The sequence below is a fragment of the Nomascus leucogenys genome, chromosome 11 (assembly GCF_006542625.1).
Source record: "Nomascus leucogenys isolate Asia chromosome 11, Asia_NLE_v1, whole genome shotgun sequence".
In the NCBI taxonomy this organism is placed as follows: Eukaryota; Metazoa; Chordata; class Mammalia; order Primates; family Hylobatidae; genus Nomascus; species Nomascus leucogenys.
The window spans coordinates 26,960,593-26,974,138 of record NC_044391.1 but is presented as its reverse complement, the minus strand read 5'-3'; positions in this window follow the sequence as shown (position 1 = coordinate 26,974,138).

Below are 13,546 nucleotides of genomic sequence, written 5' to 3'. Positions count from 1 at the left end.
GGAACCAAAAAAGAGCCCACGTAGCCAAAGCAAGACTAAGCAAAAAGAACAAATCTGGAGGCATCACATTACCTGATTTCAAACTACTATAAGGCCATAGTCAACAAAACAGCATGGTACTGGTATAAAAATAGGCACATAGACCTATGGAATAAAATAAGAGAACCAAGAAATAACCCCAAATATTTACAGCCGGCTTATCTTCAAAAAAGCAAACAAAACATAAAGTGGGGAAAGGACACCCTATTCAACAAATGGTGCTGGGATAATTGACTAGCCACATGTAGGAGAATGAAACTGGATCCTCGTCTCTCACCTTATACAAAAATCAACTCAAGGTTGATCAAGGATTTAAATCTAAGACCTGAAACTATAAAAATTCTAGACAATAACATCGGAAAAACCTTTCTAGACATTGGCTTAGGCAAGGATTTCATGACCAAGAACGCAAAAGCAAATGCAACGAAAACAAAGATAAATAGTTGGGACTTAATTAAACTAAAGAGCTTTTGCATGGCAAAAGGAATAGTCAGCAAACTAAACAGACTACCCACAGAGTGGGAGAAAATCTTCACAATCTATACATCTGAAAAAGGACTAATATCCAGAATCTACAACGAACTCAAACAAATTAGCAAGAAAAAAACAAACGATCCCATCAAAAATTGGGCTAAGGTGATGAATAGACAATTCTCAAAGGAAGATATATAAATGGCCAGCGTATGAAAAAATGCTCAACATCACTAATGATCAGGGAAATGCAAATCAAAACCACAATGCGATACCACCTTACTCCTGCAAGAATGGTCATAATTTAAAAATAATAATAATAATAGATGTTGGTGTGGATGAGGTGAACAGGGAACACTTCTACACTGCTGGTGGGAATGTAAACTAGTACAACCACTATGGAAAACAGTGTGGAGATTCCTTAAAGAACTAAAAGTAGATCTACCATTTGATCCAGTAATCCCACTACTAGGTATCTACCCAGAGGAAAAGAAGTCATTATATGAAAAAGATACTTGCACGTGCATGTTTATAACAGCATAGTTCTCAATTGCAAAAACATGGAACCAATCCAAATGTCCAATGAGTGGATAAATAAATGTGGTGTATATATATCTATAAAGTAAAAAGGGAGAGGAGGCTTCACTGAGTCCCAAAGGTCAAATGGGTCCAAATGGGAATATGGAGGGTAACGTGGGTGGAGGGCATGAAAGAACATAGGATATTCAGAAAATGCAAATTGTTCCATATGGTTTAGGCCAAAAAGACAGTGGAAAGCAATCAAGTCAAGAGCAGCTCTTGCTGGGCCTGGTGGCATGCACCTGTAATCCCAGCTACAGAGGAGGCTGAGGCAGGAGAATCACTTAAGGCCAGGAGTTTGAGGCCAGCCATGGCAACACAGCAACACCCTATCTCTAAAATAATATTTAAAAATTAGCCGGGCAGGGTGGCAACCACCTGTAGTTCTAACTACTTGGGAGGCTGAAGCTGAAGGATTGGTTGAGGTCAGGAGTTCGAGGTTACAGTGAGCTGTGATTGCATGACTATGCAACAGCATAGGTAACAGAGTAAGACTCTGTCACTAAAAACAAATTTTTTTTAAAAGAGAAGCTCTTGTAGGAAGCAGTAGAGACAGAAAAGCTTCTGGGGAGAATGGTTTGGAGAGTGAAGTAGAAAGAAAAGATCTTAGAAAGGTAGACGAATGCCTCAGCAAATGACTGTTGCAAAAAGAGCAAAAATGCAAAATATCTTGTGCCAAAGGCTTATTATTTAGACCAATACTTCCAAATATTACTGTGCATACAATTTCACCTGGGGTCTTATTGAAATGAAGATTCTGATTCAGTAGGCATGGGATGAGCCTGAGATTCTGCATTTCTAACAAGCTCTCAAGTGATGCTGATGCTGCTGATCCATAGGCCACACTTTGAGTAGCAAGGGTTTAGAATGTATCATGGTTTGTCCCAAGTCATTTATGTGATTGTAAAGGTAGGCTCTCATCCCATCTTTGAAAATCCACCCCCTATTACTAATATTTTCAAAGAATCTGCTTTTAAAGCTTCATATAGGATGTTCCTTAACCTTTTATTGCATTTAAACCCTAGAATTAAATGAAAAGAAAACCAAATTTCATTCTTTCTTCTTCTTTCAGGATGAATATTCTTCTGGGATCTCATTTTCTCTTTTACCAAATACAGCATCTCTTCCAAAAGAATATTTTATAATTTGGTTCTCACATTTCGTGAACATTTTATGGATACACTATACAGTTCCTCTAATAAAGAAGTCCTATAACTCAGTAGATTATAAATTACTTGGAATCTGTAGCTAGATTTCAGAGAATTTTGTACCTCCCATAGTACCAAATATAGAGCTTTGTAACAGTGAATGCTCTTATCTGTCTATTGAATAATACATATATACTCTGCTTTTCAAAAGAATTTCATGACTACATAGAAACTGATTGTACACATAATGTTTTTTCCTCATGTGCATGTAAATTTTGCATTTCAAAATACTGGGCTTCTTTCACTTCCAATGGGAGTTTTGCACACAGTCTATAAATCTTGCTGTTAAGAAATTTTCCTTCATTATCCTAAATTTATCTTAATTTCAATCCAATTAAAAACTGTTTACTAGAGTTTTCCCCTCATATAATTGAGCACAGTATAGTTGATTTTTTAACTGTAAACATACATCTGTGAATAATTCCTAAATGCCACAGTATATAGGAGATTCTGCAGCATAATGGAAGTAATTTATTTCCAAATTGCTCCCATTTCTCTTATGACTTGCTGGCAAAGCTTTATTAAAATCAAGTCCAGCAGGTATGACAAGAGGCTGACCTCGTTTCCTAAGCATTATGCCTGCTGCCTGTGCAAAAGACTCCTAAGGCCTTTGCATAGCTCATAAATGCGTGTCTATCTCTGAAGCTATGTCTCTAGTTAGTGATCACAGCGAAGAATACCAGCAATACAGAGAAATGTTTAAAAGCATGGAATCCAGAGTAAGACTGCAGAGGTTCATCTGAACCTCTTTCTACCATTCGTCTGTAAAGTTGAATAATAACAGGAGCTACTTCACGGGATCATTGTGAGGATCAAATGAGCTGATGCGCATTAAGAACGTGATTAGTAGTTATTAATATAATCAGTATTAAGGTAGTTTTAAATTCTTACCCACTTCTATAGCAGCCAATTTCCAGGCAATAGATAGAATTGCCACAGACAGTAAAAACTAAACACCATCTGCAAAAAGAGTATAGCAAACATAACATGGTCTGTCTGGTCATCTTCGTGGTCCAATGTGATTGGTCAGCCAATCAAATTCATCTTTCAGAAAAGAATATTTTAATATTTCCTAAACCAGCTTATTGTTTTACTCTGTGTCTCAATAGACCTAGGTTTTCTATCGGACAATTTGAACAATGTGTCCATTGGATCTGATTCATCAAATTGGTATTGAACATCCACTGTGTGCAACGTAGTCAGCGATACCAACTTGATACCAAGATGTGTGGAAGATACAGCAATGAATATTTATTCAATAGCTATTAAATGCCTTTCTATATGCCAGGCACTGAGCTAGGTGATGATGATATAAAAGAGAGAAGGTACATACAGTTTCTGTCCTTGGGGACCTTCTAGTCTAGAGGGAAAAAATAAACCACAATTATAATGAAGTTTCAGTGCTGTGCCAGGGAAGGACAAAATGCTATGGGAAAGAAGAGCAAGATAAGCAGGAGGTCTAGGAAGGTGACCAGGTGGAAGTGATCGTAAGTTGAGAACAAAGCATGAGTAGGAATTAGCCAGGTAAAGAGCTAGGAAGAGCACTAGGGAACAGCACAGGGAAATGCCCAGGCAAGCGAAGGCCCCACAGGCTTCCCTGAGAAAGCAGTAGGAGTTAAGTATGACTGCAGTGTAAGGTGTAGTGCAAGAGGGGGAATGAGGGAGAGATGCTGATAGCACCTGGTAAGCCATGGTAAGGAGCTGAGAATTTATCTCAAGGGCAGTGGAAATACACTAAAGGTTTTGGCAGGGGAATGAGATGATCAGATATACAGGCATTGTAAAAAAAATCACTCTGACTGCAGAGTAAGGAAGAATAGGTAAAGGGAGGGCTGGGAGCAAGACTTCAGTGAGGAAAGCCAAATCAATTGCTGTGAGGGCAAAAGCAAGAGCCAGAGATGGCCTGGACTCAGAGAGGGTCATAGAAATATAAAGAAGTGAAGGGGCTGGGCGCAGTGGTTCACGCTTGTAATTCCAGCACTTTGGGAGGCCAAGGTGGGCAGATCACCTAAAATCAGGAGTTTGAGACCAGCCTGGCCAACATAGTGAAATGTCTTCTCTACCAAAAATACAAAAATCAGCCGGGCATGGTGGTGGATGCCTGTAATCCCAGCTACTCAGGAGGCTGAGGTAGGAGAATTGTTTAAACCCAGGAGGTGGAGGTTGCAGTGAGCCAAGATCTTGTCATTGCACTGGGCGACAAGAGCGAGACCCTGTCTCAAAAAAAAAAAATAGAAGGATTTCAAGAGATACTGAGAAGAGAGAATCAAGAACAGTCCATAACTGATGAGAAGTAGTGACTGTGGAAGAAGAAAGAATCAAAGATAACTTTGAGATGAGAAAGAGGACATGAAGTACAGAACAGTACAGGGCCTCCTGGTCTCTGTTGTATGGAATAGGAGTTAGGACAGAATATGATCACTGACATAATAGAAATGCGAAAACGCAGGAGTGGCATGAGCAAATAAATCCTTAGGGATGAGGGGTTCAGAAACATCTTGAGAGGCATTGGAGTTGGTTAAGATTAGTGGGGACTGGTAGTTTAGAGACGCTGAAAGGATATTTCCATTCTCCAGTGATGTCAGTCCTATAGCTTGGATCCTTTTCAGTGGCCAGCGTCCTCAGGGCAGAAGAGGCTTTCAAGGAAAGGTACTTCCATCTGTTCATCAGGACCTGGAATTCCTGCCTGAAAACATCTGCGGCACCAAGTAACATTTCTCGAGCTGTAGATATTTGAGGTCATGTCCAGGTCTTTGACGGTTTGGGAATTACTGCTCTGAAAGAATACTTAGTGAAGGGCTTGCCAAAGGTATCAGTACAAATCACTTTCCCTACCCCCCTAAAGTTTCTTTCTTTTTAAAAGAGACAAAAGCCAAATTTTGATATAAATTTTTAAGAGTTTTCCATACCAGATTTTGAAGTGGATTTTGATGCAACATCAGACCTCAAAGAAACAGATACTGCTCTCAGCCTGGATTCTGAACACTGACCCTTTCTCCTTCAGCCCTACTAACCTTAGCCCCACAATCAGAGCTTTCAGCAGTGCTCTGAAGGCCCAGAAAGGAGTTATCCTGACTTAAATTGCCAACCCAGCACATGTGGGATATGTCTTTAACCACAAAATATGTTTTATTTAAGGCCTTTCCTCAATTGTGAAAACTTAAATTTAATAAGGATTGAAAAAGCCTATAAATCAAACACAATAAAATATTAAATTATGCACCTTACTCTAAGTGGGGTACATATATTTTATCATCGAAAGTGTGGGTCTGGACATTCTGGAAATTCTGGTTTCTTGGGCAGACTGGGAGTTGGAAAACAAAGCTGCATTAGTTTTCAATTTACAGAACATGATGTTAGTGATTACATTAACTTAATCTAATATTATTTCCCATATTTAAAGACAGAATGAGAACCTTGTGTTTAGATTGTTGTTGGCTTTAAAAAATATAAATGTGAATGTATGTGTGTGAGTGTGTATGTGTGTGCATACATAAAGAAATAAGGACCCGGCTGGCTTTCCATGTAATAGGCCACATTATTAGTACAGCTGCACATTCTGTGTCTCAGGGGATTAGAAACTCAGCCTAAAATCTCATTTAATTACAGAGCATTGACTACCATGGACTTCTTGCATCTGGACCCAGGAATAATAGAGAACATTTTCTCTGAATGGTTTGTAGTGTTCAGGATAGAAACACATGTAGTTCAATTTCTAACATTTGGTTAAAATGCAAAAAGCAAAAGTTCACAGATGGTTAGCTCAGCCTATTAAATAATTTTACCAAAATTCCTTGACTCTCTTTTTCTTTGGAGGCTTAAAAAGTGCAATTTCTTTCCCTTTCAGATGCGGAGGTGAAAGGGCACAAAATGACTTAGTTCATCTGTAAATGACCATAACAATAGTCCCTACCTCAGAAGTTATCGTGGAGAGGAAGCCAGATAACGTGAGTGAAAGGACATCCCAAAATATCAAATGCTATTCAATGTTAGTTAAACAGTATTATTATCATTACTCATTTACTCCTTTATTTATTTTTTAAAATAACCTTTTGAGCACCTACTAAGTACGAAGCACGGTTCTACATGAAGAAAATGTAGTTGTGAATATGGCAGACATGACTTCTGCTCTAATGCAATTTCCATTCTAGTGAGGCAGACAGATGAACAAATTAGATATTCCACAGAGAAATTTACTGTGAAAAATATGAAACAGGATAATATGGTAGACAGTGGCTGTGGCATTTCTTTGGAACAATCCCTCTGAAAAAGTAACATTTGAGCTGGAGACTAAATGAATTAAATGATAAAAGCAAGCCAGCTATTAGAAGAACATTCCAGAGAGAAAGTAAAGCAAATGCAGCAGCCCTAAGCTGGGCTGGATTGAGGACAAGAGAGGACCACAGTGGCTCGGAGGCAGTGAGTGGGGAGAGACAGACAAGCTGAGGCTTGAGGGAAGGCCTGTGGCCCAATAGGCAGGGCCAACCTTGTAGGCCATGGCAGAAGCTGGACTAAATCCCAAGAGCTGTAAGAAGCCACTAGAGGATTTTAAGCAAGGAAGAGATAGATTCTGAGTTGTGTTTAAAATGAAAGTCACTCTGGCTCCTGTATGGAAAATGGATGAGTTGGGTGGTGGAGAGGAGAGTACCCAGAGTTGTAATAAAGACATGAATTAAGAGGCTATTACAATAGCTGAGGGGAGAGGAATGATGGCGGCAGTAGAGTGGTTGCAAGAAGACAGAAAAACAGGCAATCAAAGTAGAGGGGTCAAGCTGGAAGCTTCATAGATGACCTAGAGTTCCAGGCAGAAGTTCAGGGTAGACTTGTAAAAGTCATCAGCAAAGTATTGTAGTGACTGAATTGTCCAACCCATGGCTCACAGATTGCATGCAGCCCAGGATGGTTTTGAATGCGGCCCAACACAAATTCATAGACTTTCTTAAAACATTTTTTTTTTTCGAGATGGAGATTCACTCTGTCACCTAGGCTGGAGTGCAGTGGCACAATTTTGGCTCACTGCAAACTTTGCCTCCCAGGTTCAAGCAATTCTCCTGCCTCAGCCTCCCAAGTAGCTGGGATTACAGGCATCCACCACCATGCCTGGCTAATTTTTGTATTTGTAGTAGATACAAGGTTTCACCGTGTTGGCCAGGCTGGTCTTGAACTCCTAACCTCAGGTGATCCACTCGCTTTGGCCTCCCAAAGTGCTGGGATTATAGGGAGCCACTGCGCCTGGCCAAAACATTGTGAGATCTTTTTGCAATTTTCTTTTAGCTCATCAGCTATGGTTAGTGTTAGTGTATATTACGTGTGGCCAAAGACAATTCTTCTTCTTCCAGTGTGGCCCAGGGAAGCCAAAAGATTGGACACCCATGATTTAGAGGAAAACAGAGGAGGAAAATCCAGCAAAGGAGCAACCAACAAGAGGCAGGGAGAAATCTAGGAAAGTATGGTCTAAGAGCCAAGAGAAGAAAGCGCTAAGGAGAGGCAGTTAAGAAGGAAGGAAGTGGTCAATGAGACAAGCGTAGTTGGAATGAGGAGGAAGATGAGTACCCAGAAGAGGTCACTGGATTTGGTAACGTAGAAATCATGGATGACCTTTAAAAGGAAACTAAACTCTAATTAAGGTGGGCTGGGAAAACACCTGAGCAATGTAGAAAACAATTTTAGACAACTCTTCTGCAAAGTTTTACTATGAAGTATCAAAGAAATGAAACATAGGTCAAAAGTATTCTTGTTAGAGACATATGAAAAAATGCTCAACATCACTAATCATCTAAGAAATGCAAATTAAAACTACAATGAGCTATCATCTCATCACATTTAAAATGGCTTTTATCCAAAAGACAGGAAATAATGAATTCTGGCAAGGAAGTGGAGAAAAGAAAACCCCTGTGCACTATTGGTGGGACTTTTCCCACTTACTCATCAAAGATTGATGAGTACATCAACTTTGGAGAAAAGTATGAAGGTTCCTCAGAAAACTAAATGTAGAACTACCATATGTCCAGAAATCCCACTGCAGGGTATATACCCAAAAGAAAGAAAATCAGTATATCGAAGAGATATTTGCACCCTCATGTTTACTGCAGCACTATTCACAATAGCCAAGATATGGAATCAACATATGCCATCAACAAACAAGCAGATAAAGAAAATGTGGTACAAACATATACACAATGGAATATTATTTAGCCATAAAAGGAATAAAATCTTGTCATTTGCAACAACATGGATGGAACTGGAGGTCATTATGTTAAGTGAAATAAGCTAGACACAGAAAGATAAATATCACATGTTCTCACTAATATGTGGGATCTAAAAAAAAAATGAACTCATGCAGATAGGGAATAGAATGATGATTAGCAGAGGCTAGAAAGGGGAGCAGGGAAGGAGGGAATAAAGATGAGATGGTTAATTGGTACAGAAATACATTTAGAGAAATAAGATCTAGTGTTCAGCAGCACAACAGAATGACTATAGTTAATAATAATTAATCATATATTTCAAAATAACTAAAAGAGTGGAATTAGAATGTTCGTAACACAAAGAAATGATAAATGCTTGAGGTGATAGATATCTCAATTACTCTAGTTTTGGGCTCAAGGAGTTCAAGGCTGCTGTGAACTCTTATTGTGCCACTGCACTCCAGCGAGAGTGACAGAGCAGAAGACCCTGTCACAAACAACAACAACAACAAAACTAGTCAATAACTTTGTTTTGTATTGCTTTGCTGTTTTCTACCTATACTATGCACAAAATAAAAATGGTTGGCTGACTCCCTTGGGAAACATTTCAACCGGAAGCATTAGGTGAAGTCACTAAATACTGGGTCATCTTGAAACTTATACATGTCACTGAAAAAATACAGTGTGGATATAGATAAATCAACAGTTTAAGTGAAAAGTAGAAACAATCCCCATGGCAATCCTAAACAGAGATTTTTTTAAGCATTCAATTTTATAAAAGAAAAACAGAGTAGCAGTTTTTTTTAGTTGCTAAGTCAGTTTCATCAGATACTCCTTCACCATACATCTAATTTCATCTAAAAAATTTGTCACCTAAGTGAGTATGATAATTTTCTTAATCAAAATATAATAATGCCAAAGAAGTAGCTTGAATAATGATAGAATACAGTCCTTCATTTATAGTTTTAGTCATATTTTATAAAGTGCCTATAGGAAGTACTCTAGGGAAAGGAAACCAACCTTTTGCTTACTTACCATGTGCTAACCACTATACTTGATGCTATATTTACATTAACTTGCTTAGTACTCACTACTACCCTACAAGATATAACCTGTCTACTATTTAGAAATGAAAAGACTGGCTCAAAGTTTAATAAAACCAATTCAGGTTTACATAGTAATATTGGTGGAGTAGCAGATTTGACCTCAGGTCAGTCTGTCTAAAGGTGCTTCTCACTTCCTTACACTACCTATTTTAAATACACAAGAGCAAGATAAGCAGACCATTTCCACCCTACACAAGGCTGAGTATCATAAGATACACTCCTGTACATGTCGAATCCTTTTGTAGAATTTTACACATTTGTTTAACGATAAATTCCTCCTTAGAATCTACAGTCTGTAGGCTCCGTGAGGTCAGATCCTCTCACTTACTACTTTATAAAACCTCTGTACTTTGCACATAGTACTTGCTCACATATCTATTAACTGATACCCTTTAAGGAGATTCATAATTTAAAGAAGATACCAGACAAATATACAGTGATTCAAGATCCACAAAGCAAGCTACTATCTGTCAGGAGACTTATGTCTTGAAAGGTAGCCTGTGTCTGATACAACTCTAAGGCAGATTTTGCCAGGTACATGAAGTTCAGCAAATTCTGTCTGTGCCTTTCATTCCTGTCAATCCTGGTCACGACCTCAAAATGTAAGCCTCTCCTGACAGCTGTCCTCTTCAGTCAATTTAGCTCCTCTGCACTTCCCCGCTTCTGACCCAATCCCAATTTCTCCTCTCCTTCGAAAGCATCACGTCACGTAACCCTTTGAAACTTGTTTCAGCGTAAACAGACTTCCCTCTACTCTTAGCTGCTACATAGAACGCATGCTACACTTCCCACCTTACTGAAATTTGATGCATCTCCCAAGGGTACTGCTGTGGTGGCCCTCTCAAGGGCCATATTCCTATGCTCCATATTTTGTAGTTCTAAGAGGCCGGTCCTGTGTTCTTTTCACTCCCCAGTGCAGCTTTCAAATCAATATTTCCAAGTCCTAGAGTCTAAAAAAAAAGTTTGTTGCTTGAGAATAATGGCATTTACCATATCATTTCTTCCCCTTCAACTGTCAACCACCAACCACCTAGTCATGGTTTTAGTCAAAAATTTTGGCCCCTGAATCATACTTATCTCTACCTAAAGTCCCATCCAGGTAACTATCCCAATCAATATCCATATGTGACATTTACCTACCTTATAAACCCCAGTCCACTTCCTCACCTACTCTCATACCTCAGACATTGCCATCATTCTCTAAAGTAATGAATTTCAGTGTGTCACTGTCTAATAACAGGCTCTTTCCAGCTTTAACTCCCTCATTCCCACTATGCCTATCCTGGAACTTCAATTCTCTCCTTTCTCTCCATCCTTCTGTGTTCAGCCTAGACCTCATGATCCATCGTGTCATCCGTCTTTAACACTCTTCCCCACAATCTTGTCCCACATCCTTCTGTCACACTATCCTTGTAAAATCCTATCTTTAACTTCCATGATCTACTGGCTGATAATAGAGAATACACGTTCACAGTGCATCTTGGTGTCCCTTCACATTCTAGATCTTTAATTTTTGCTTGGTTTTCAGCATAACCTATAAATCCTTTATATATTCCTAGCCAGTTTTCTCTCCTTAAATAATAATTTCAAAACCCCATCAATCTTCTCAGGCAGCATGTTCAAAACCTATCTCTCTGTCAAGGCATTGCCTCACTTTCTACTTCAGAAACAGTGAAGACATAAGCCTATGAGACTTCCTTCAGTCCCCCACTCTCAGATCTATAACATTAGCTAAATCCACCCTTGTCCTTTTCACTTTTTCTGTCTCAGTGGAAGACTTGGTCCTCCTGAAGCTAATCCTTAGACTTATGTTGTGGTGTCCATTTCCCAGATCCACAGAGATACAACTCCATCAATTATTCCTTTTTATCTTATCTCTTCAGTCGCTCCCTCTCTGCTATTTTGTTCCAATTAGCATATACACACGCTTAAGTCTCTCAGTTGATCTTACATCCCTCTCTCTAGCCATGTGCCCCCCTCTGCTTCACAGTCAACTCTCAGAAAGAATGCTTATAGCGGTTCTGTCAATTTTACTTCCAACTAAGTTTTCTATTAATAACAAATACACTGCAACTACTCTTGCCAGTAACCAGTGATCTCCTTGCTGCCATTCGGTGGGTGGGGTTCTGTACTTATCTTACCCAATCTCTTACAGATGTCTTTCTTCTTGAGACACTGTCTTCCTGAGACACTTTCTTCCACTGATTTTCTATAACATAACACTCTCCTGGTTTTCTTACTATATCTACCTTCTATCTTCCTCTAACTACCCTGTAGGTGTTGTTCTACTATAAGAACCCATTGTTGGCTATCTTCTCAATCTACATATTCTTGCTTAGTAATTTACCAATTCCTATAATATCTACCATCATCTATATCTGTTGTCCTTAAACTTTTTTGGGTCATGAACCCCTTTGAGAGTCTGATGAAAATTCTGGACCTTGTCCCTGAAAAATAAAAGGAATATACAACCATACTTTTTCCGGATAATTTTAGAATGTTCTTGGACCCTCTGAGGCTTATTAATGAACCTTTCAATAAGTATTTCCGATCCACTGTGCCAACAACTCCCAAAATTTATCTGCATTCATCCCTCTTGGGCAAGCCCTGAAAATTAAGCTGCCTGCTTGATATCTTTAATTGGAAATCTGTATTAGTCAGGGTTCTCTAGAGGAACAGAACTAGTAGGAGATATATGTATATATACACACACACACACACACACACACATACATATATATATATTTGTGTGTGTGTGTATATATATATATATATATATATTTGGGAGGTTATTAAGTATTAACTTACATGATCACGAGGTCTCACAATAGGCTGTCTGCAAGCTTAGAAGAAAGGAGAGCCAGCCTGAGTCCCAAAACTGAAGAACTTGGAGTCCGATGTTTGAGGACATGAAGCATCCAGCATGGAAGAAAGATGTAGGCTGGGAGGCTAGGCCAATCTCACCTTTTCACATTTTTCTACCTGCCTTATATTTGCTGGCAGCTGATTAGATTTTGCTCACCAGACACCAGATTAAGGGTGGATCTGCCTTCCCCAGCCCACTGACTCGAATGTTAATCTCCTTTGGCAACACCCTTACAGACACACCCAGGATCAATATTGTGCATCCTTCAGTCCAATCACGTTGACACACAGTATTAACCATCACAAGTCTACCCCTTGTCAACTTGAACCCACACACATCTCCTGAGATCATAATCTTCAAACAAAGGCTATAATAAGGTCATAATTACACCTAACATAATACAACTATCCTTCGCACAACCGGAAATGCACCAATCCCCAACTCAAATACTGTTATATAAAATTAACAAGATTTAAATGCTGATATGAAGTTAATAAATCTTACGTCACATGATAAAGGAAAACGAAATAAAATGAAGATATTTTCTTAGTACACGTGTATACATACACAAACTTTTTTTTTTTTTTTTTTTTTTGAGACGGAGTCTCGCTCTGTCACCCAGGCTGGAGTGCAATGGCGCAGTCTCGGCTCACTGCAAGCTCCACCTCCCAGGTTCACGCCATTCTCCTGCCTCAGCCTCTCCGAGTAGCTGGGACTACAGGCGCCCGCCACCACGCCCGGCTAATTTTTTTGTATTTTTAGTAGAGACGGGGTTTCACTGTGGTCTCGATCTCCTGACCTCGTGATCCACCCGCCTCGGCCTCCCAAAGTGCTGGGATTACAAGCTTGAGCCACCGCGCCTGGCCATGTTTTTAACAAAATAAGGAAGAAATACTCATGAGAGTTACAGTCCTTATTTCTGCAGCTGGTCATGTGGCCATAGAGGGTATTGATGACTACCTTCTTCTACCACCCATTCTGTATTCCCTTTGCCTTCAGCAAGCACCTAAGCAGGTCATGGTTTTTTCCTGGTGGAGTGACCAAACCTTCATTTCTGAGGGGTCTGGACCATTTGTAATCCTGCCTGGA